Below are 26,284 nucleotides of genomic sequence, written 5' to 3'. Positions count from 1 at the left end.
AGACTTTTAGGTAATGAGTTGAGAAACTCTAGTGGGGTGGATTTGAAAGTTGCCACCATTCCATAAATGGCCTCTTTGACCTTATTCATATCCTCACTTCCTAGCTTATCAAAATTGACACATGTGAACCTAGACAAATCTATATTTGTAGAAATATTTTCAAACAAATTATCAATATCAGAGGAGGGATTTTAGCCTACTAATTTGAATTGGCTCAAGTCATTTAACTCTATCCTCTCCTTATCTAAATTTGGTTTAGGCTTAGAATTATTCTTCAGTCTCTTATGTGTTTTCTTAAAAGGATCACTCAACTATGTTGTGTTAGGAGTCCTTTTGCCTCTAGGCTTTACAACTTCACTTGCTTGAATATTGGCTACCCTTGTGCTAGACCTGGTAGTAGGTATTACAAGCTTTTTCTATGTTTTCTTGATAGGTTTCTCCACTATTTTTTATTTTTCCTCTCTTCTTCTTAGTTGGTTGAGGTGCTTCCTTGGATTCTGCTCCCTCGACACCTTCTACATTTTCTTCTAGATCCTCTCCTTGTCCTTGAGTTAATGCCAATGGAGGTTAGCCTTGTTCATCCTCTTCTTCTTCTCTCCCTTTTCCAAATCTCTCCTTCATAGTTTTAAATTTTTTTTCTTCTTTGTAACAAATGTAGCTATTTTCAAATCAATAGGTATCCTTGATCTATCTTCCTCATGGTTCCCAAATGAGGCTACACTCTTATCAATGTCTTCTACCAATAAGGTTGCAATTTTTGTAGAGGCCTCATCTACATTTATCTCATATGTAAAGGGCTTAAGCCATCTTACTCATTGTATTGTTTCTTGCACATATGTGTGTTTGATAGTTACTAAGGATACATGGATCCTTAAACTTTGTTTCATGGATTTCTTAAATCCCCAAAATAGCTTGTCATCACTTAATCAAAATTTTCACCTAACTGCTCCATAAATTCTAAAATCTACATTGTAATAGATGTGTTGGTCTTCCAAGAAACTCTCCCAAATGTTGTAAATGTGTTATGCACAATATGCATAATAGTTTAGAGCCAAATTTTCATGACGCACTCATTTCTTTCCTAATGGCCTCCAAGTTTGTTTATAGTTGTTGTAGTTCCAACTCAAGGAGGACATTGGAATGGTCCCTCTTTACTATCTTAAATCCCAAATCAAGAGCCATGTAAGAAACACTATTTAGTTAGCTAGAATAATTTTTTTTTTCGCAATCACTCTCACATAAATGGCAATTAAGGGATCTGTGATTTTGTTAATAGACATCCTTTATTTGTTCCAGACTACACCTGTATTCTTCTTAATCACCTCCTTTTCATCACTTGTCATGCTCTTAGGTCTATCAAGCATAGTGTTCCCTAATACTCCATTATTGATCCTCTTTGTGAGCTTAATCAATCCATTCTCCAACTAGATATAATTATCATGGATGGGTTTCAAAACAATTCTAACCCATTTTGTCTTAAACACTTGAGGAAAATCTAGGGCATGATTTAAACCTTTCCATTCAATGATTTTTTACTCTTCCCTCAAGACTCTATTATCACAAAGTTTGTTGTAGGCATATCTTATCTCCATGTCACCTACTTCTCCTATCTTTCTCGTGTAACAAAACCTTACATCTTGTATCATCTATAATTTTGGTGGTATCATCAATAATGCACCACACAAGTCTCCCTTGTATGCTATCTCAAGTATAGCTCAAAAAAGGTTGTTGTTTCACATCATTACCTCCTTTCCCTCTTTCCTAAAACTTGTAGACAAGATAGATGCCATTTCAAATAACTAGGGTTTATGAAAATTCAAAGACTAAAACTTGAAAATAGTTAAATACCTTTCCAATCTAATGAATGTTTCAAGTTGCAGCTGAATCTAGTTCATTAATGCTAGAATCTCCTTTATCAATTTTGCTTTTTCCTCTTAGTACTTTCTTTAATCATTGATGGATGCAAATTAGTCAAAAATTGACTATATAACCCTTCATATTTGGCAATAAATGCTCAGTACTTACACAACTATAACCTTTTCTATCATAAGACTTCCCACTCACTCATCTTACACATGATTTCTACTATTTTTAGCTAACATAGCGATCTCAACCAATACTAACATGATTCCATCACTCGGTAATAACTATGAAACTTTTCATGTTTAGCAACAACATGAAAATTAACAAAACTAAAGATTTCTTCTATTTTTTAACCAACAAATTTCATCTTAATTCATGCATATATAATATTTTCAGATCTTAGATTCTTGGAACTAATGCATAATATAACTTTTGAAATATTAGTTCCAAACATACCTCTTGATTGCTTAATTGGGGGTGATGTGATCAATTAATCCATTGGATAAAGTGATCTCACTTGAGCTTGATGTGCAACAATATTATTTCTTTTTCCATGTCTTGTTCATTTGAACCTTTACCTTTTCTACATTGTCATTTTATTTTCCTTCACTATTTCTATTACTTGGTGTTGGTGACCTAGTTTAACAATTTCTACTGATATGACTAGTCTTGAGATCACTAAATCATGTAGTTTCAGTCATCCATCTATTATAGTTGCCTCTAAAATGTGTTTTAATGAAATTATTAGGAACATATTCATATTCTTGACAATAGTGACAACTGTAGCTTTTTTTGTAATACTAATTATAGAATTTTCCATTTTTTTGTACCTTTGTCTGCTTGTTTGATGTCCACTTGGCATTAGATCCACATTCATATGCTTTATGTCCATACTTATGAAAATTGTGGTAATCCTTCAAATCTCTAAGTGCTCATGGTCTTGGTCCTACATTCATGTGCCTTACATCCTTTCTTGTTATACTTATGACAATAACTCTTGAATTTCTTCTTAGGGTCCTGATTTGCATTTTTGCTCCTACAAACAACTAGCTTTCCATAATTATGAAAAGTGGGCTTGTAGTTCTTACCTTTGTTATTCCTTTTCTCACCACTTTTAGATAATTTTCCTTCTTTGGTTCTAGTGTCTCCCAATATAGTAGTATCATTATTAGGTCTTGGAGATTTTATTAGTTTGTCAAAGTATTTGATGGCTTCACTAGGTTTATTGTAACTTTTAGCAAATTTATTTTTGCTCTCAGTTCATTCCTTAGTTTTTCATTTTGTAATTTCAAGGTTGTGATCTCAATGTCATTTCCATTTAATTCATGGTTTGCAATCATTAATTGATTCATTGTGTCTAGTTGCATGTTAGCAATGTTTTGCACATCTGATGTCTTCTCTTCTAGTCTATTGGTCAATGTTCTTTTGTCATCTCCAATCATGAATTTTCCTTCCTCGACTTTCTTTTTCTTTTTAGTCACCTCACATAGTAATACAAATTGGACTTCCTGTTCTATCTTAAGATTTCTAACATCTTTAGTTAGGGCACTGTTCTTTTCCATTAGATTTGCAACTATTACATCAAACTCACTTGAGTTTCCATTCTTAGACAATCTAGTAGTCTCTTCTTCTTGGTAATGAGTGTCATTTAGCTAAATAGCTAGTTCATTTCTTCTCTTACTTCATTGAGTTGGTGTAGGGTTATTTTTATTTCAATCGTCTAGTTATTAATAACCTTTCCCAACTTGTAGACTTCCATCTTAAAGATCATTCCTCAAAGATTAAAGATTTCCCTTCTAGAGAAAAAATCTCTAATACCAATTGTTGGAAATAATAATGGGAAAGTAAACTCTAAAAGGGAAGGTGGGGAGTGGTGAATCAACACTTCAAAACTTGAACCATAAAACATTCACCACACATCCATCTCATAATATATCATGCAAACTGAAATAGCTAACTACACATGTTCATCCATATCATGAAATAATTTACACATGACACAATAAATTTCTTATCCAAAAACCCTCCAACGAGAAGGTAAAACTAGGGTGGGGATGACACCCATAAATCTTCACTATTATAGTTGTAAATTTTAGCCAATTATGGTTACAATAAATTTTCTCATAAACTATGATCTACTCTGTGAGGGGTATGCCCTATTAAAGGCTTATAAAGACTATTAGGTCTCACTCTATTAAAAGATTTTAACACCCTACTAAAAGTGTACCTTGTTAGAGGACTTAAACTTACAATAAAGAAAGCACTTGGTTAAGAGATTTATAAGTCTTCTAAGACTACTATGTTAGGAGATTTACTCTGCATCACCTATTAAAGTGATTCAACACCATGATCCTTCAATTAGCACTATATTATTAGATGTCAAATCTTCTCTATCCTAATGAAATTGATACTTCTAATTAAATATGTCTCTTTTTTCCTCTCTCTACTTTCCTCTATTCTTCTTTGACTAATTCTACAATTTAGATCATCGTCACAACCTTCATAGCCACCATGAATTCTCTCTCTATACTTGGCATCCATCTCCTTCCATGCATTCACTCTTACAAACTCCTTATGATTTTCTTCCTTAAGTAAAGATAGGTGGGATAGGGTTAGGTAAGAATTGACACCTATAGTTGATCCATATTTCCACTTAAAATTATTGAAACAATTGATTAATTATGTATTTTCTTTGATGTTACAAAAAAATCCATATCATTTTCAGTTAGTGTATACTAAGCTCACTTAGGCATTAAAGACAATTTTCTATGTCTACCGAGCATTCTAGAGTTTTCCTAGTTCAAAAGACAGTGTCTACCAAGTTCACTTAGTTAACACAGAAAAATCACTTTGATTTAGTGTCTACCAAGTAGGGTCAGCTAATCAAGGATTTTCTTGTTTTGGAATATTGAGTTCAATTGAATTATTTGTTGGTTCTAGCAGACTAAGGAGATAAATATTGATTATTATAGGTTATATTCTAGCCTACTTAACAATATGGAAGATATAAATATAATGTCAAGTTGAGAATTAGAAAGAGAGAAATCATGGAAGAAAATTTAAAGATTTAGTGATGCTAAGAGGAAGTGAATTAGAAGGATAAGAAGAATGTCCTTATCGAGCTGATCAATAAGGATCAAGTATACAAACCATAATTGAGATCTATAATCACTAATTTAGTTACATCAAAAATTAGGTCATCTCATTGTTACTCTCTAACCATTGTAGTAGTGATCTAAATCTCTTAACAAAGTTAGCTTAACAACTATTTGTAAATCCTCTAATAAGGTGGCATTTCTATTTAATTGTCAAAAGACCTCTAAGAAGGCCATTCCTAATAGGGTGATTAAATCCTCTAATAGGGTCACACCTAATAGTGTGTTTTATAACCTTTAATAGGGTTGGCTCCTAAGAAGACTCACTTTAGAAGAGTGAAAATTAGTAACTAGTTACAATTGGTGGTTTTTCCCAAATTAGGTTTCCACATTAAATCTTGGTGTCAAATGTGTTCATGATATTTATCTTATGTGTTTGAAACTAATTCAAAATAATATTAGTCATAGTTAACATCTTAATATTTTCATTTTAAGCATTTTTCGTGTTATTTCAGTTTTATTGAGTTACTTTTTTTTGTCTGTTTGCTAAGCATCAGTAGAGTTTAGTTTTCACAGAATTATTTTGTATTGACATCTAAGGGATCTATGATTTAATTTAGTAGTAATTAATTCATATGTGTCCTATTATCTACTCCTCTTATATTTTCAAAAATTGATATCAGAGCTTTTGGTGCTTGTAGAGAATGTTTTAAAGACATAAGCTAAAGATTAGGATGTCTTATAGAAGAGAGATTCCCAAGTTGAACCAAGACAACTTTACAGCATGATAAGGACTTATAAGGTTACATATAGAAGCTATTAGTGATTTATATTGTGAGTATTTTGACACTAAATACAAGATTCCTACTAGAACATTATTAGTTGAGATATTGTTGAAAATAAAAAGCATAACATCATGATAATTGGCATTGCATCCGCTCTTAATTATGCTGAATTTGATGAAGCCAAAAGTTGTACTATAGCTTATGATATGTGGATCAAAATGAAAGCTATCTATGGAGAAGATAAAATGTAAGAAGAGCCAAAGCTGAAAGTCTTAGAGGACAATTTGATTAGATGAATATAAGAGAAGATTAAAATATTGCAAAATATCATGAAAGAATCAAAGCATCTAGAGGAGATATTGATGACAAAATAGTTGTAAGAAAGGTACTCAAAACCCTTCTTCCTATCTATGCAATTAGAGTTTCTACTATTCAAAAAATGAGATGTGATCCAGATAGCAATATAACTTTGGATGCTCTAGTTGGAAGATTGACAACTTTTGAGTTGGATAACTATGATAAATATGTTCCTAATTTAAAAAATATTGAGTTTTCATTTGAAGCCAACCTTTCACTCAAGAAAAGGGGTAAGAAATCAAAGGCTAATAAATTAGGAAGTGAAGAAGAAGAAGAAAGTTCAGAAAGTGATCTTGAAGTTGTTGAAGTGCTACTTGCAAGGAAATACTCCAAAGGAAGAGGAAAGTACAAAGAGACGATTCCTCTAATCTACTTTTCTTGTGAAGAAGTTAGTCTCATTGTTGCTAGGTACCCAAATAGAGAAAACAAGGATGAAAATAAAAGTAATAAGTACAAAGACAAGAAGGAATTAAAAAATTATAGGGGCTACAAGAAAAAAGGTAAGAAATCTTGTTTTATGGCTAAAGATTCTAATAATAGTGAAGATGAAATGGTATGTATTTTTGTCAATGATGAATTTGATGATGAAGGAGATAAGATGGTACTTATCTCTCATGTTAGAAAAAATGATACATGGATTATTGGTAGTGGATACCACATCATATGTTTGGAGATAAAATAAAGTTTGAGGACATGGAATATTTTAATGATGGTAATGTGAAATTTGGAAGCAATGAACCTTGTTGCATAAAAGGAAAAGGATGTATCTCATTAACAATGAAATTATTTGTGACAATGTTTATTGGGTTGAAGGACTAAAGAACAATCTACTAAATGTGGCACATTTGAATAACATTGGATTCAAGGTAGAATTTATGAATGGGAAGACAAAATTACTGGATAGAAAAGGAAATCTAGTTGGATCTAGCAAACAAAAAAAAGGTAATTTATTCTATCTAGATCTTAGTGAAAGTTGATTATGGCACAAAATATTATGTCATGTAAACTTTGATAGCCTAGTTAAGATAAGCAAAAATAGAAGAGTAAGAGGTATTCCTAGTGTTGGGACTCAAAATTGCAACCCTAATTTTGAGTACCATTTAGAAAATCAAGTCCTATAAACATTTTTAATGTGTGTGTGCTCGACTGTCTGTTTGAGGCCTAAGAGGTGTTTAATATTTATAACACCTTGAGTTTAGTATCTCTATGCATTCCATAATGATAAATTGCCATTCCAAGCCATTTTGTGAAGTCCCATTTTGAGCAATGTCCAATCCTACATTTTTACCCAAGTGTCAAATAGTGACATGAGGCCTTGTTTGTGATTGAATATCTTGCACCCAGTTGTTAGTTTGTTGTGACTGATCAAGGAAGTACTGTACATACCTCACAAATTTTTGGGTTGTGGCCGATGTTGTGGCCGACATATGGCTGACATGTTGTAACCCTAAAGTGGCATAAAAATACCTATATAAAAGGGCTTAGGGTTAGGGATTATTTTATTGTAGTGATGCATAATTGGTTCTTGTAGTGGTATTGAGATGTAAGGGATTATAGATTGTAATTAGGTTGTAATCAATAGATCATAATAATATTGGACTTGCTATTTTGTGGACACAACCTAGGGATTGGGTGAACCACGTTAAATCTTGGTGTCTTGTGTTCTTTTCACTATGATCTATTATTTTTTGATATTGGTTATATTTGCATGTAATTGCTATTTTTGTACATGATTTAATCCTAACACCAGTAATGTTTCATGAATCACCACTTTGGGAGTGTTTACTGTCCATATCAGAGAACCTATTTTTCAAATTTTGAGTCATTTTGAATCTATTTCGCTAGGTTTTGAATTCCTCAAAGTTGGTCATTTATTGCTATCATGCTGATGTGAATTGATCATAATTCTAGGAGGCCCTATTTGACTTGTCATAACTTTGACCTAGCTAATCAAAATGAGAAAATTCCTTTTGCATTACATTCCAGAGGTTAGAGATTTTATATGTTTCATTTTTGAGCTTATGACGAATATGTTTGATCAGTTTTCAAATGTGATTCCATATGCAATTTGTAACTTTTACTGGTGTCATAACGTGTAGATTGGTTGGTACCCTTGTTTGTGATGTCATATCTTTGAATCTATGATAGGTGAGATTTAATATATTATACCACTATTTTGTACTTTGAAGATTCTTTAAGTGTGCCAATTTGCAAGTCTTGACAAATCCATCTACACATTTTCCTAGGTCCATTTGATTTGGAAAAAATGATTTTATGCTATTGTTTCCAGTCTTCAAATTTTGAGTAGCCTACTTTGATTGCTCACCATTTGCGTCCTATTATTTTTCATGAGGCCTAATTGTAGATTCATATTATCCTCATGACAGTGAACAAGTTCCCCAATTTTCATTTCCCCAAGTACTAGTTTGCCCTATTTTTAAAGTTAAATCCAAACACATTTTGTGGTTTTCTAACATGTTTTTCTGTAGGCAATTCTAAGAAGGCAACTTTGATGGTCAATATCTTTTGACTGAGAATTTGTAATGAGATGAGATTTGACAGGGTGCAAGAATGTAGAACAAAGGATCAACATGTTTGATTTCAAAGCCTAGTCAGATGTTTTTGTTAGTTTTTAAAGCTAGTCAAAGGGCCTTTAGGCATTAAATTGATAGTTTGTAGATTAATGATAAAATGAGTTTTTAATGGATGGTTCAGTGGTTGAATAGTTTTCAATGAATATCAGATGACTAATGGATCAATTTGACAGTTTAGTTATTTGGAAACAATTTTTTTTAGCCAAACCCACTTTTAGGGTGTGACTAATTGCATCAAACTAAAATGAATGGCGAGGTTGGTAGGCATCTTGAGTGAGTCACTACATTAATATGGCTACTTGGGCTAAAAGTAAAGCTCTAAATAACAATAAAATTCATCAATATAATCTTCATGTTTTTGAATGTGATGATGAAAAAATGCAACACCCTCTTGTTAAGAATCCCAGTAACAATTGTTGATATTTGATTGAAAAGATCATTTGATTAAAAAGATTGTTGAAGAATACTATGTGTTTCAATCATTGTTTTGTTACTGATATCAAACCTACTACATGCTGCTAAGACAATTGCTCATATATTTCAAGTACTATCACTTAGTTTATTGATGAGGAGGATTTGATCAACAAGATGTAACAAAAGTACCTAGAGGAAAGGTTGAGTTATGATTATGTATTGAAGTGCAAGAATTAGTTAAGATAGTAATAACATAATGTATTGATGATCTACTTGAGGTTACAAAATGACTGGCTACACTTAGAAAGTTCAAAAGAATAAAGTTAAACAAAGTTCATTTGCAGATCTTGACAAAGTCGATAGTAGGTGCTAAGAAAAGTTAGTGCAAGCTAAGCAAAAAGTCAGTTGGAGCTAAGTGAAAGAAAATTCTAATGGATGTCAAGTAAGCTAGTAGATGATGATAAAGTTTGTAGATGCAAAGTAATTTTTAGTTGATGCCAAATGCCAATAAAATCTAGTTGATGCTAAGTGATTTTACAGTAGATGCCAATTAACGTAGTATGTGCTAAGCATCAGAAGGATGATAATGTTGAGCTACTGCATTATGACAAAGATCAAAGATTCACAAAATAAAAGCTGAAAAGTTTGTTTTCTTGGAACTTGTGAATCGAGTGGAAGATAAGATTGATGAGTTGGTGGTGCAAAATCTTTAAAGATAAGATTGATAGTGACAAGATATAGGGTAGATACATTGTATCCTACCTAATCCATCAAAAACCCTAATTTTAGGTGATGGATAATGAGTGGAAAAAGTGTTCTAATTTCTTATATCTAGGAATGTCTATTCATGAAGCAAAGAGTTAGAGAGTTTTGATGCAAAATTCTGATAAGGAGAAGGAAAGGGGTTTTGGTTCATCAAATGACCCAAGTAAAGAAGTCTGCAATGACATACTAAGCAAGAAGGCTTAAAGAGGATGAATGCTTGAAGGGTGAACAAGCTATCAAAGCTACAAAGATTTGAAGCCATGCAGAGTTGAGGATTGAACAATGATTTGTAATTTGTAAGATCAAAGCTCTACTGTTACTTTCTAACAATTGTATCAGCCTAGGGTAAATCCTTTGGAGTAAGGTTGACTTAACAATCATTGTAAAATCCTTTAACAAGGTGGATTTATAATTGAATGGCCTAAAGTCCTCTAACAAGACTCACTTTTGATAGGGTGACTAAAATCTCTTAACCGGGTCACATTTAACAGTGTGTATTGCATTAGAATTTACAAGTAGGAAGATTTACTTCTGAGGGGGGGTTGAATCAAAAGTAACTAACTTTAACATTTTAAAACTTTTTCAGCTGAAATCATTCACATACATCTAATTCATCTAATAAGGATGAAAGTAAAGACATGCATGAAAATAGATAACACAATATTTTGGTAACTCAGAACCCCTCCAAAAATGAGAAGGTAAAACTGGGGTGGGGATGACACCCACAAGGTATCACTGCAACAATATGTAACTATTTAAGCTTACAAAGTTTAACCACTTCCAATGGTTTTCCCTGTACATTACACCCTATTAAAAGTGACCTGGTTAAAGGATTTACAAAAGCTCACTTGGAATTTTACCTTGTTAAAGGATTTAGCACCTTGTTGAAAGCCTTACAACATGGCTGTTATACCAACCTATCATCATAGGATTTTTCATTCCTAATATAATGGCTAGAGAGTATTAGAAACTCTTGACCTGATGACTTGCAATCTTCAATTTCTAATTCTAGATCCTTTTTCTTCTCTATCTGCTCCGATCGTTCCTTGATCTGATATGTCCCTTCTCAAAATTCTGATACTTTGTTCTTGATTCAACTGAATTCTACAATACTATTCTACTTTTTCTAAGTCTTTACACCTCTTTGCACTTCCCTAGCATTCTCCCATAAACTCTCACACATGTGCACACATAATGGGGTTTTTTCCTCCTTTTAAAGGCTTCAAAGACTTAGGGTTAGGCATGAATCTATGATAAATATTCATTCTTCTTTTTCCACTCAATTCTTTCACTTTTCCTATTGGTTGCATGCTTTCTCCATTTTTCTTATTGGCTGCATGTTGATTACATAGGTAATGCAAAAGATTTGATCTTATCTTCAAGATCCTTTGAGATTCATCCTAAGTTGGCTAAAAAATGGTTTACATCTGAGTTTGTGAAGACACAAACTCATATGTTGATTTTGTGTTACTCAACACTTACTAATTTTTGATGCTTGGCACATATAGGAATTCTATCTCACTCGGCTCTTATAGTAATTCTATTTCACTCAACATCTATACTTTTCTCAGCACCTATAGTGACTCAACATCACTTATCACTCGACACTTGATACTTTCTTGGAACTTAAAGTTCACTCAACACACACTATAGCTCAGAATTTGTATTATACTTAGCATCAACTTAAGAATTGGTTAAGTGTGTTGACACTCAATTGTCAAAACCAATCTGAGACCAACATATTGTCACCTTTAATAGGGTTGGCCTTTAATAGGGCATCACTTCGGAAGAGTGAAAAAGGAGTAGCATGTTATTGGTGGATTTTTCCAAATTGGGTTTTCATGTTAAATCATTGTGTCAAATGTGTTGATGGATATGTTGTGTTTAATGCTTTACATTTATGCAAATTGATTTGATAGTAACATATCAATTTTAGTTAATACATAATGAATGCATGCATGGTTAAGAATGTTTTATGGGTTCATTGAATTGTGAAAAGTTTTATTTGTACATCTGAACCTTGAATAACTAATTCATCCCCCATTTCTTAGTTATTTTAAAAGAATTCGAACAATTGGTATTAGAGTCATCTTCTTAAGAGGATTAGTTTTAAAGTACTAGAAGTACAAAGATCAATATGTCAAAAAGAGAGGTACCCAATCTCAAAAGAGATAACTTTTCTACAAGGAAAAGTTTGATGAAACTACACCTTAGAGGACTTAGAGATTATGCACAATCTTGCATTGTAGTAGAACATTTTGATCCAGTAGGGGCCCTAACTGCTAGAGATTTGAAGAAAAAGAAAGAACACAATTAGCTAATGTTGGAGATTGCCTCTATCCTAAGCTATGCCAAATTTGATGATATCAAAGGTATTAACAATGTAAAGAAGATGTGGGATACCCTAGACAACATCTATAGAGGAGAAAAAATGTTCAAAGAGCCAAGCTAGAGATCTTTAGAGGTAAGTTTGATGACATGAGAATGGAAGAAGGTGAGAATATTGCTCAATATGTTGTTAGAATAAAAGAAGTTGTTAGTAAAATAAAAGGTGCTACTAGTAAAATAAATGATGATACTATGCTAAGTAAATTCTTGAGAATATTGTTACTTGTGTGTTCCATTAGAGTATCTACAATCCAAGAGCTAAGATGCATACCATGAAATTATCTAACCCTTGAAGGTCTAGTAGGAAGACTCACTACTTTTGAGCTATCTAATTTTGACAACTACAGATTAGAGAGTATTGAATTAGCTTTCAAAGAAAAATATTTATTGAAGGGTTCTAAGGAGGTAAAGCCAAAGAAGAAGAAGAAAAGAAAGATAAAGTATGCATCCAGTGATAGTAACACAAATTAGTAAGAGATTAAACAATTGGAAGCATTACTAGCGAGAAGATTTCATAGAGGAAAAGGAAAGTTCAAAAGTAAGTTGATGTAGGAGCATCTTGGGTTGCCTTGTTATCCTGCTCATTTTGTTCACCTAGCAGTTCCTTCATGTGCCTAGTAATTCCTTCATGTGTCTAGTAGTCCTTCATGTGCCTAGTAATTCCTTCATGTGCCTAGCAGTCCTTCATGTGCCTATAAGTCCTTCATGTGCCTAGCAATTCCTTCATGTGCCTAGCAATCCTATTTTCTTCATGTCCCTAGCAATCCTATTTTCTTCATGTGCCTAGTAACCCTATTTTCTTCATGTGCCTAGTAACCCTATTTTTCTTCATGTGTCGAGTTACTGTAGCATTCCTTCATGTGCTAAGTTACCCAGTGTATGCTGAGTAATTCTTCATGTGTCATGTTACTTAGTGTATGTTGAGTGTTTCTTCATGTGCCGAGTTACCCAGTGTATGCCACGTGTTTCTTCATGTGCCGAGTTACTCAGGGTATGCTGAGTGTTTCTTCATGTGCCTAGTTACCCAGTGTATGATGAGTGTTTCTTCATGTGCCGAGTTACTCAGTGCATGCTAAGTGTTTCTTCATGTGCTGAGTTACCTAGTGTATGTTGAGTGTCAATATTTGGATGTGATTTTGTGAGCCAACTTGCAAGATTTATTTCATTCACGACATTTATGTTAAGATCTTTTCTTGGGATGAATCCAGATTGTTGTTGGGTTGGCCTTCCTCTTATGTAATGTTCTAGAATGTTTTGTAAGCCATTTTGGCAAGTATAAATAGAGAGTTTAGGCTTAGAGTTAAGTAGGTTTTGAAGAGAAGAAGTTTTGGAGAAGTTTTGGAGAAGCTTTTGGGAAGACGATTAAAGAGAAGAACTAAAAGTGTGAATTTGTAGTTGGATCGTTGAATGTGAATGTATTTTTAATTGGTCATAACCCAAAAGGCCTTATAGCTAGGCATGTAAGAAGATATCTTGATGAATCAATAACAAAATAATTCACTCTTCCTCCTCCTTTGGTTGATGTTCTTTGTGTCCATTTCCATTTTGTTAACTCTTGCAGGGTGGTTTGGATAGTTGGGTCAGCCTTTGGGCCCTACTAATTCTTACCTTGCCTATGTTAGTTGGTATCAAAGCTTCAAGTTCATCCTTGTGGAGATTGGATCATGTGGAACCCTGATTTGGATTTGGTTGTAGGGTGGCAAGTCTGTGGATTTGACCTATAACTTGCAGAGGGTTACGATCTTGCAGGAACCTGATTTGTGAAGATGGTTCATGGTAGAGGAAATAATGTTGATAATGCTATATTGGATCATTTGAGACAAATTGTAACTAGATTAGATTTTGTGGAGACAGCCCAGAGGAGAGTAGCACATCTTGATGATGTAAGTGATGATGAAGCAGTAGCACCAAACCATAATCCAAAAACCTGAAGAAGATCAAGATGAGGAAAGATTGTTGTGAGTATTGTCTAGGGAAAATTCAAAACCTACTGTAGAAGTTGTTCCTTATGATGGAAATTAGGATACCAACATTATGCTGGATTGGATCTCTAATATGGAGAAGTTCTTTGAGTATGAAAACACTCCTAATGTGAAGATTACAGTCACTAGGTTGAAAGGTCATGCATCACTATGGTGGGAGCACTTGTAAACTAATAGACAAAGGAGAGGAGAGGAGAAGATCAGAACTTGGCCAAAGATGGTGAACAAGGTAAAGAACAAATTCTTTCCTGTTGATTACCAAGTTACCTTGTTGAGAAAGATGGAAAATTTGAAACAAAAGGACATGATTGTAAAAGAATATACCAAGGAATTCTATAGATTAGACATCAGATCTGGACATGTGGATGATGATGTTGAGAAAATTGCAAGGTACATTAATGGATTGAGATCTAGAATACAAGATGAAATAAGTTTTGTGAAGTTGGAAAGTGTAGAAGAAGCATATCAATATGCCTTGAAAGCTGAGGAGATCTTGACAAAGAAGCATGAACAAAGACAAAGAGGTAGAGGTGGTAGATTCTCGAGAGGCAGAGGTAGATATTATGAAGAAAGTGGTAGATCTGGCAGTTCTATGTAGGATAAAGGCAAACATGAATGGAAGAATGATGAAAAAGGCAAGACTAAATGGAAAAGTGGTAATTCTTACTGAGGACGCACTAATTCTTATCGAGGAAGAGGTAATTCTTATTCTAGAGGTGGATTTCATGGTAATTGTTTTAGATGTGGAAAAAAAGGGCATAGATCCTTTGAATGTAGATCTTCTAAAAGTAGGCAAGGTAATAGAAATGCTATGATTCAAGAAGATGATGAGGGTTCACCAAGTGGACCTAAAGCTAGAGAAAATTTGATGGTGAGAAGAACCTTATGTAATAAGGGAGGTGATGAGGAACCTATTTTAAGGAGAAGTTTTTTCAAGACAAGATGTAAGATGGCTGAAAAATGTTGTAAAGTGATCATTGACAGTGGAAGTTCTACAAATCTGGTATTAGAAGAGCTAGTTACAAAGTTGTAGTTGCAGAGGCTGAAACATCCCAAACCTTATCATGTTTCATGGATCAAAGATGAGCATAAAATATTGGTAAGTGAGAAATGCCTTGTGAAGTTTAAAATTAGACATTACTTTGTTGAAGTTTTGTGTGATATTATACTCATAGATTGTTCTCATATTTTGTTGGGTAGACCTTGGCAATATGATAGATATGTTGTACATGACAGAAGATTGAATCAATATACTCTTTGGGTAAATGGGAAGAAACAAACGTTGTTGCCTTTGATCGAAAGTCTAGATAAGGTTAATTGTACTGCTATAAAAATTTGCATGGTTAATGGGAAAAAATTTGAAAAGGAAATGAAAAGGAATCAAGTCTATTTTTCTATAATTCCAAGAAAATTGAGTTTTTTCAATGGAGACCGAGTGCAATAAAATAGTGTTAATTGAGTGCTAGTCAGTGGTGACCAAATGATAGATGGTAGTATTGACTAAGTGCTAGAAGAAATTGTAGAGTTTTTGAATGAGTATAAAGAAATTATTGCTCATGATATTCCTGATGGTTTACCTCCAATAAGAAGCATAAGTTATTGTATGGATATGATCCCTAGAGCTAGTTTGCCAAACAAAGCACCATATAGATTGACATCTATAGAGAATGAAGAACTTAACAAACAAGTGCATGAGTTATTGCAGAAAGGTTTGATCAGAGAAAGATTGAGTCCATGTGTTGTACCTACTGTATTAGCACCTAAAAGGAATGGAGAATGGAGAATGGTACTGATTCTAGAGCCATTAACAAGATAATAGTAAAATATATGTTTCCTATGACAAGGATGGATGAAATAATGGATTGTTTGATTGGAGCAAAGTATTTTACAAAAATTGATTTGAAGAGTGGCTATCATCAAATCAGAATTAGAGAAGGTGATGAATGGAAGACTACTTTCAAGACAAAAGATGGTTTGTATGAATGATTGCTTATGCCTTTTGGTTTGACTAATGCACCTAGTACTTTCATGAGGTTGATGAATGAAGTTCTGAAAAGATTCTTGGGTAAGTTTGTGATTTTTTATTTAGATGATATTCTGATATTTAATAAGACTAAGGAAGAACATCTTGAACATATTAGAAAAGTATTACACAGGTTGAAAGAGGAAAAGTTGTTGATTAATCTTAAAAAGTGTTCTTTTATGCAAGAAGAGATTGTGTATCTAGAATTTGTGATCTCAACTAATGATTTGAAGATGGATCTTGAGAAGGTTAAAGCAATTTTGGAATGGCCTACACCTAATAATGTGAGTGAAGTAAGATCATTTCATAGTTTGGCTAGTTTTTATAGAAATTTTATAAAGAATTTCAGTGTTGTTTGTAATTCTATGACTGAAACAGTGAGGGAAGATAAAAAGGAATTCAAGTGGACACATGGAGCTTATAAGAGTTTTGAGACTTTGAAACAAAAGGTTTCTGAATTACCTATATTGGCTTTACCTAATTTGAAAAAAGTATTTCAAGTTGAATGTGATGCAAGTGGTAATGCAATAGGAGTTGTATTAAGTCAAGAAGGTAAGCCTATTGCTTTCTTTAGTGAAAAGTTGAATGATGCTAAAAGAAAATATTCTATGTATGATCAAGAGTTTTATGCTATTGTTCAAGCATTGAAAAAGTGGAGACATTATTTGATGCCTAAGGAGTTTGTGTTGTATATTGATCATAAAGATTTACAATACTTGGGAAGTCAACATAAATTAAATCAAAGACATATGAAGTGAGTTGAGTATTTGCAGAGTTTTACATTTGTGATCAAGCATAAGAGTGGAGTTACTAACAAAGTTGCTAATGCATTGAGTAGACGATATCCTTTATTGATTGAAATGAAGGTTGAAGTTCTTGGTTTTGATGAGATAAAATAGTTATATGATGTTGATCCTGATTTTTTTGAGCCATGGAGAGAGTGCAGAGCACCAAATCTGACAGATCACATAAGTAAGTATGATGAGTATTTCATTCAAGAAGTTATGTTGTTCAAAGGTATTCAGTTGCATATTCCTAGAAGTCTTATGAGGTTGAATTTGATTAAAGAAAAGCATAGTGGTGGATTAGCTAGACATTTTGGAATTGATAAGACATTGAGTTTGCTAAAAGAGAAATATTATTAGCCACAAATGTATAAGGATGTTCAGAAATTTGTAAAGAGTTGTGGAGTTTGTCAAGTTACAAAGGGAGTGAGTCAAAATATTGGTTTGTATACACCTATTACTATTCTTGAGAAACCTTGGACTAACATTAGTATGGATTTTTGTTCTTGGATTGCCTAAAACAGTGAAGGGGTATGATTCTATATCTATTGCAATGGACATATTTTCTAAGATGGCTCATTTTATACCATGTAAGAAGACATCAGATGTTGAGCATGTTGCTGAACTTTTCTTTAAAGAGATTGTGAGATTGCATGGATTACTAAGAAGCATTATTTTAGATAGAGACAGTAAGTTTGTTAGTTATTTTTGGAAGACTTTGTGGAAGACGATGGGTACTAAATTGAAGTTTAGTTCTACATTCCATCCATAAACAGATGGATAGACAGAGGTTGTGAATAAAAGCTTGGATAATTTGCTAAGATGTTTAGTTGGGAATAAGCTGAGTAATTGGGAGATGGTATTGGCACAAGCTGAATTTGCATATAACAATTCTGTGAATAGGAGTATAGAGGAGACACCTTTTGAGATTGTTACCAAAATGCATCCTAGAGGTATATTAGATTTGAGAGATGTTGTTGGTGAAGAAAAGAAAAGCACCGCAAGAGAAGAATTTGCTGATTTTATGGAGTCTTTGCATAAGGAAGTGAAGTTGAGGTTGGAACAAAGCAATTAGAAGTATAAGGAGAATGTTGACGAGTCTAGAAGACAACATTATTTTTAAGTTGGTGATGAGGTGATGGTTCATCTAAAGAAAGGAAGATTCCCAGTTGGAACATATAGCAAGCTGAAGATGAAGAAATTTGGACCTTGTAAGATCCTAAAGAAGTTTGATAGTGGTAATTCTTATGAAGTTGAGCTACCTGATGACATGGATATATCTCCTATATTTAATATGTTAATTTTTATAAGTATCATGAGTCAAAGGATGAAGTTGTTATACCAAATGATTATCCTAAGAAACAGATTGAGGAAGTTGAACAGATATTGGATCAGAGAGTTGGCAAGAGTGCAAGAGGAAAATATTACTATGAATATTTGGTGAAGTGGAAGAATAGACCTATTAAAGATGCTTCATGGATTTCTCAATTTGAGGTTGGGACATCTCAATGATTTGGGATAATCATTTCTTTCAACCCTGGTTGTCTGATGTAGGAGCATCCTAGTTTGCCTTGTTATCCTGCTCATTTTGTTCACCTAGCAGTTCCTTCATGTGCCTAGCAATCCTTCATGTGCCTAGCAGTTCCTTCATGTTCCTAGTAGTCCTTCATGTGCCTAAAAATTCCTTCATGTGCCTAGCAATCTTGTTTTCTTCATGTGCCTATCGATCCTATTTTTTTCATGTGCCTAGTAACCCTATTTTCTTCATGTATCTAGTAACCGTGTTTTCTTCATGTGCCTAGTAACCTATTTTCCTTCATGTGCCAAGTTACTATAGCATTCCTTCACGTGCCAAGTTACCTAGTGTATGCCAAGTGATTCTTCATGTGCCAAGTTACTCAGTGTATGTTGAGTGTTTCTTCATGTACCAAGTTACCTAGTGTATGTTGTGTGTTTCTTCATGTGTTGAGTTACTCAAGGTATGCTGAGTGTTTCTTCATGTGCCAAGTTACCTAGTGTATGCAGAGTGTTTCTTCATGTGCTGAGTTACTCAGGATATGTTGAGTGTTTTTCCATGTGCTAAGTTACCCAGTGTATGCCAAGTGTTTCTTCATGTGCCAAGTTACTCAGTGCATGCTAAGTGTTTCTTCATGTGCCGAGTTACCCAATGTATGATGAGTGTTAGTATTTGAATGTGATTTTGCGAGATGACTTGTGATATTTATTTCATTTGTGACATTTATGTTAAGATCTTTTCTTGGGATGAGTCTAGACCATTGTTGGGTCAACCTTCCTCTTATGTAATATTCTAGAATGTTCTGTAAGCTATTTTGGCAAGTATAAATAGAGAGTTTAGGCTTAGAGTTAAGTAGGTTTTGAAGAGAAGTTTTGGAGAAGTTTTTGGGAAGAAGATTAGAGAGCAGAACTGAAAGTGCAAATTTTCAGTTGGATCTTTGAATGTGAATGTATTTTTAATTGGTCGTAACCTAGAAGGCTTTATAGTTAGGCATGTAAGAAGATATCTTGATGAATCAATAAAAAAATAATTCACTCTTCTTCCTCCTCTAGTTGATGTTCTTTGTATTTGTTTCCGTTGTGTTAACTCTTGCAGGGTGATTTGGATAGCTAGGTGAGCCTTTGGGCCCTAGTAATTCTTACCTTGCATGTGTCATAAATTACCTATCATTTTTTTCAATTGCAATTAAGTTGGCCATATTGCTGCAAGATGTACATAGAAGAAGAGCTAAAGAGAAGGAAAAAAGAAAAAAAATAAAAGAGAAGATGATGGAAGAGACTATAGAGACAAAGGCAAGAAATCATGCTACATTGTTGATGAACATGACTCTGATGAAAATGATGATGAAGTGGTATATGCTGCAATGAAGGATGAATCTGATGAGGATGAGGAAACTACACTTATGACTTGTGTGAACAAGAATGATAAATGGATCATTGACAATGGATGCTCACATCACATGACCGTAGACAAAAGTAAGTTCATTACCTTAACCTGTTATGATGGAAATTGTGTAAGATTTGGTACTGATACACCATGTTTGATAAAAGGAAAAGGATCTATCAAAGTCATAGAAAAGATTTCACGTGACAATGGTATTATGTTGAAGAATTGAATTATAACTTGTTAAGTGTGTAACAATTGAATAATATGGGATGCAAAGTTGATTTTGAAAATAAATCAACCAAGATACATGACACAAATGGAAACTTGATTGGAAAAGGAAATCAAGCTAGAAGTAATCTGTTTTATTTGGATATAGAAGATGCTACTTGTCTTATTGCAAAATTTGATGATGTATGGCTTTGGCACAAGAGATTATGTCATGTTAATTTTGATAATCTGATTAGTATTAGTAACATGAAAAGAGTTAGAGGTTTTCCTAAGTTTAAGAAACTAGAAAATGTAATGTGAAAACAATGTTAGCTAGGCAAGGTAACAAAGTAAATCTTATACCTCTAAGGAAATACTTGAAATTGTTCATACTAACTTGTGTGGACCTATTGAAGTGCAAAGCTACAAAGGATATAAGTATATAATATTGTTTGTTCATGATTACTCTAGGGTGATGACAGTCATGTTTTTAAAACAAAAATTAGATGCTTATCAAATTCTTAAATGGTACTTGGCAAGAGTGGAAAAAGAAATAGGTGAGAGTTTGAAATGTTTGAGATTAGACAGAGGAGGAGAATTCACTTCAAATGAGTTTGAGATATTTTATGATAGAGGAATCAAGAGACAAACATCTACACCTAGGAACCCTCTACAAATTGGAATTGTTGAAAGAAGAAATAGGTCTATAATGGACTATGCTAGAACACTCATGATGGAGATGAATGTTTCTTTAAAATACTAGAGAAAAGTTGTAAGTACTATTATATACACCTTAAACCATGTGCAAGTCAAGAAAGGTACTCATCAACACCTTTTGAACTATGGTATGGATATCCACCTAATGTGAAATGCTTTAAGGTATTTGGAAAAAAATTCTATATTCTTAAAGATGTTAGGAGAGGAAAGATTGATGCAAAGAGTGAATAAGTTATATTCCTTGGTTATTCTACAAGAAGTAAAGCTTGTACAAGTGTTTAAATATTAACACTAACAAAATTGTGGAAAGTGCAAATGTGAATTTTGATGAGTTCATGGAAGTACATGAGGTTGAACCTACAAAAGAACCAAAAGAATACAAATCATTTGCCTACTAAAGAAGATGCTACAAATCATGTTGCAAACCAACAACAAATCTCAACAACTACAAAATCACAACTTGAGAATGTTGAATCGCATTCAAATGTTGAGTTGTAGAGTGAGGAAAATGCACAATCTAACCCTGAGATTAGCACACATGAAAGAGATGTTGCAACACTTGACAGAGATGTACGTAGTGATACTAAAGCTAAGAGATAGAATATAGACACAAGAACTGAGCCTAGACTATCCAAATATGTCAAAAGACACCACCTTGTACATCAAATCATTAGAGACAAAGATGCATGACCAATGGAAATAAATAAATTAAGAAGTGAATCATGTTTGTTAAGTAGGAATGAACCTAAGATAGTGAGATATGCATTGGAAGATTATGACTAGTACAAGGCTATGGAAGAAAAAAATCAATAGATAGAAAATAACAAGACTTGGAATTTAGTTCATAGACTAGAAGACAAGAATGTGATTGGCACAAAATGAGTATTCAAAAACATGTTAGATGAGAATGGTGAAGTGACAAGAAACAAAACAAGACTAGTTTGTAAAGGGTATGCACAAGAAGAAGGAATTAACTATGGTAAAACATTTGCCCCTATTGCAAGAATGGAAGGAATGAGAATTCTGCTTACTTATGTTGCATATAAAGGTTTCAAAGTTTATTAGATGGATGCCAAGCCTACATTTTTGAATGGCATATTAGAAGAATACTACATAGAATAGCCAGAAGGTTTTGTTGATAAAAATAATAAGAACATGGTATGTAGACTACAAAAAGCCCTATATGGATTTAAACAAGCACCAAGAGCATGGTATGAGAGACTTCATACTTATCTTGTTAAAATTGGATTTGAAAGAACATATGATAGTAACACATGAAGACAAATAAAGAAAAAGGTATAATATTATTAGAAATATTTGTTGATGATATCGTATTTGGAGGACAAGATGCCTTATGTAAGGATGTTTTCTAATTAGATGAAACAAGAATTTGAAATGTCAATGTTGGGTAAGACCAAATTCTTTGTGGGATTACAAGTTTATCAATTGAAATATGGTGTATATATCACTCAGTCAAAATATGTCAAAGTGATATTGAAGACATTTGGACTAGAGGATTCAAAACTAGTAAGTACACCTATGGTGACAGCACTTAAGCTATCAAAGAATGATGATTCAGTTGAGGAAAATAAAACATTATACAGATCCATGATTGGAAAATTGCAATATGTAGTACACAAAAGATTTAATATTACATTAGCTATGGGGATAGTTGCAAGATTCTCTGCTAATCCTAGAGAGAATCACTTGATGATTGTGAAAAGGATAATGAGATACTTGAAAGGAATAGAAGAGTTTGGTTTATACTATAAGAAGAATGAAAATTTTGAACTGAAAGCCTATACTGATGCTGATTGGGCTAGAAATATCGATGACAAAAAGAGCACCAGTGGAGGAACATTCTTCTTAAGAAAAAGACTTGTTATGTGGACTAGCAAGAAGTAGAGTTGTACTTACCAATCTACTGTTGAAGTAGAGTATGTTGTTGCTACTATCAACTACAAAAAAATTGTATGGATCAAGTGGCTACTTAAGGGAATGGAGGAAGAAATCATAGAGCCAATGACACTTTATTGTGACACTACAAGTGTTATCAATATATCAAAGAATCGTATAATGCATAAAAAGACAAAGCACATTGCAATCAAGTATCACTATGTAAGGGAATTAGTTCAAGATAAAGAGGTGAAGATGGAATATATTAACACAAAGTAGAAAGTTGTTGATATCTTCATGAAATCATTATGTAAAGATGCTTATGAGTATTTGAAGGTAAAATAGGGGTGATACCCCTGTCAAAGTCTATGTAAAAGATAGCGGGAGTAACCTACATCAAACAAGTTGACATTTATTTTATATAAATTGATACAGTGGATCTTACTTTAAGAATTGCCTAAAGTAATCATAGAACTAGAATTACAAATTAGTCAAAAGCAAGGTGATAGAGGGAGAAACTACATCTGGATATATCAAAGATGTCAAGTGTTGAGTATACATCTTTGGCATTGTTGTCAAGGAGAGAGAAAGTACATTAAACTAATCAAGTGCAAGAGGAACAATGGAGAGAGTACACCATCAAAAGATCAAAAGATTAAAAGAAAGAAAGAGGGAGAAAGTAGAAAGTAATTAGAACAAAAAAGGATCAGAACAAAAAGAGGGATTTATATTTTGTATCTTAATTAGAAGAGGGAGCTACTGATAAAGGGAGAAATTTCAAATACAAGTGCTCTTTTTGGTATTGTCTTACTCTTTTAGCCTAGTTAGTTTGATGGAACAAGATGTTCATCATTTGTTTGACTAGTTGATTAGTTTGGTTTACCATCAATACCAAAAAGGGAGATTGTTGATATATTATTGAAAATATAATTTGAGTAGAAAGATTGTTGAAGAAGACTGTGTGTTTCAATCATTGTTTTGTCACTGATGTCAAACCTGTTACATGTTGGTAAGACAATTACTTATATGTTTCAAGTACTATCACTTAGTTGATTGATGAGGAGGATTTGATCAACAAGATGTAACAAAATTACCTAGAGGAAAGGTTGAGTTATGATTATGTATTGAAGTGCAAGAATCAGTTAAGATAGTGATAACATAATGTATTGATTATCTACTTAAGGTTACAAAATGACTAGCTACACTTAGATAGTTCAGAAGAATAAAGTTAAACAAATTTCATTTGCCAAGCTTGACCAAGTGGATAGTAGGTGTCGAGAAAAGTTAGTGCAAGCCAAAAAAAAGGTCAGTTGGAGCCAAGTGAAAGAAAATTCTAGTGGATGTCAAGCAAGTTAGTAGATGTTGAGCAAGTTAGTAGATGCTGAGTAACTTTTAGTTGATGCTGAGTGCTAGTAAAATCCAATTGATACCAAGTGATTTTATAGTAGATGTTGAGTAAAACAACATGTGCCAAGAATTAGAAGGATGATAATGCTGAGCTAACACATTATGACAAAGATCAAAGATTCACCAAATAAAAGATGAAAATTTTTTTTTCTTGGAACTTGTAAATTAGGAGGAAGATAAGATTGATGAGCTGGTGTTATAGAATCTTATGTAAACTATTTTGGAGGTGATTCCAAATGGATTCCAAGTGAAGTTTCTACAAATGACAAGATATGGGGTAGATACATTGTATCCTACCTAATCCATTGAAAACCATAATTTTTGTGATGGATAATGAGTGGAAAAAGTGTTCTAATTTCCTATATCTAGGAATGTCTAGTCATGAAGTAAAGAGTTAGAGATTTTTTATGGAAAAATCTAATAAGGAGAAAGAAAAGGGTTTTGCTTCATCAAGTGACTCAAGTAAAGAAGTCTACAATGGTATACTAAGAAAGAAGGCTTAAAGAGGATGCATACTTGAAGAGTGAACAAGCCATCAAAGCTATAAAGATTGGACACCAAGTAGAGTTGAGGATTGAACAATGATATTTAATTTGCAAGTAAAGTTGTAAGTTGTATTATATCAAAGCTATTGTTACTTTCTAAAAATTGTATTAGCCTAGGGTAAATCCTTTGGAGTAAGGTTGAATTAACAGTCATTGAAAAATCTTTTAACAGGGTGGCCTTCCAAGTGAATGGCCTAAAGTCCTCTAACAAGGCTCACTTTTAGCAGGGTGATTGAAATCTCTTAACTAGGTCACATTTAATAGTGTGTATTGTAACCTTTAATAGGGTTGGCATTTAACAAGGCATTACTTTAGAAGAGTGAAAAAGGAATAGCATGTTATTGGTGGGTTTTCCCAAATTGGGTTTCCATGTTAAATCATTGTGTCAAATATGTTGATGGACATGTCATGTTTCATGCTTTACATTTCTACAAGTTGATTTGACAGTAACATATCAGTTTTAGTTAATACACAATGAATGCATGCATGGTTAATAATGTTTTATGGGTTCATTAAATTGTAAAAAAATTTATTTGAAGATCTAGACCTTGAATAACTAATTCACCCTCCCTCTTAGTTATTCTAAAATAATTCCAACAACAACAAAAACAATAACAACAATGTTGTTAATAGTGGCAATCATCATAGCAATGCTCGTAATTCAATTGTTTCTCCCATTGCTAGTATTATCCACATGCTCCAAGAGTGCATTGTCTACACGACTTCTATATACCTGCCTATTCACTAGTTTCATAATGGGCACACACTTTGTTCCAACTAAAAGTCTATAGTTCTCAAAAAGTTCCCTACTTGAAGACAAGAGCTTGGAGACATTTTGTGCCTAGCCTTTGAAAGGATTATAGATCTTTGGAGTTACCATGCAAGTATTACATTGTTAGATGACCATAAATGTTTCCATACTACAATAAGCTTAAACATGAGACCCAATGTATTTTTAGGCCATATAATTGTCCCTATGTAGGATTAGAGTGTTTTGTAATAGGGGATGTTAAAACCCTAGTTGCACATTTAAGAAATAATCATAAAGGTGACGTGCACACTGGTTGTATTTTCAACCATCAATACTTAAAATATAACCAATGAGAAGTTGAGAATGCAACATGGATGCAAACACTCAAACACCTTTAGGATAGGTAGGTAAAGCCCCAAGGGTAGGTGGTTTTGAGAAAGATTTTGAGCTTGTTTGTGCTAAATATAGAAAACTTGGAACATTCACGTGAAGGGGAAGATAACCGGTAGCAAAAATAGGGAGCTCCATGTGATGAATATTTTCTATGGTGGTGGTTATCTTTTGGAGATGTTGCTAGTTAGAAGTTGAATATGTAGCATGTCAAAATCCTCCTAGCTAGGCACGTAAATGGTGTTTAAGCATAGAATGTTCCTCTTTCCACTTCACTCATCTATTTGTAGAAAAGAGTGGGTGCCATAAATTGTAGAGGAGACTCTAGTGTGGAAGCTACAAATGAGGTGAAACCATATATAGGACACGTTGGAGAAAAGGCCCATTTTTAAATAGAAAGAATTACAGTTGTTGAAAA

At 33.3% G+C, this 26,284-nt stretch overlaps 1 protein-coding gene and 1 pseudogene across 6 annotated transcripts in view; both read left to right on the top strand.

Moving 5' to 3' along the window:
• Positions 1 to 26,284, top strand: part of LOC149571917 (putative LRR receptor-like serine/threonine-protein kinase At1g07650) — a 736,132-nt gene that overhangs the window by 313,116 nt on the left and 396,732 nt on the right. The gene's annotated exons all lie outside the window — the stretch shown is intronic.
• LOC149571918 (E3 ubiquitin-protein ligase SINAT5 pseudogene) lies at positions 25,327 to 25,874 on the top strand (annotated as a pseudogene).

This window comes from Cupressus sempervirens, chromosome 2 (genome assembly GCF_028749045.1).
Source record: "Cupressus sempervirens isolate cs-2001-9-10 chromosome 2, ASM2874904v1, whole genome shotgun sequence".
NCBI lineage: Eukaryota > Viridiplantae > Streptophyta > Pinopsida > Cupressales > Cupressaceae > Cupressus > Cupressus sempervirens.
Note: the sequence above shows the minus strand (reverse complement) of the source record. Positions and strands in the feature narration are given on the sequence as shown.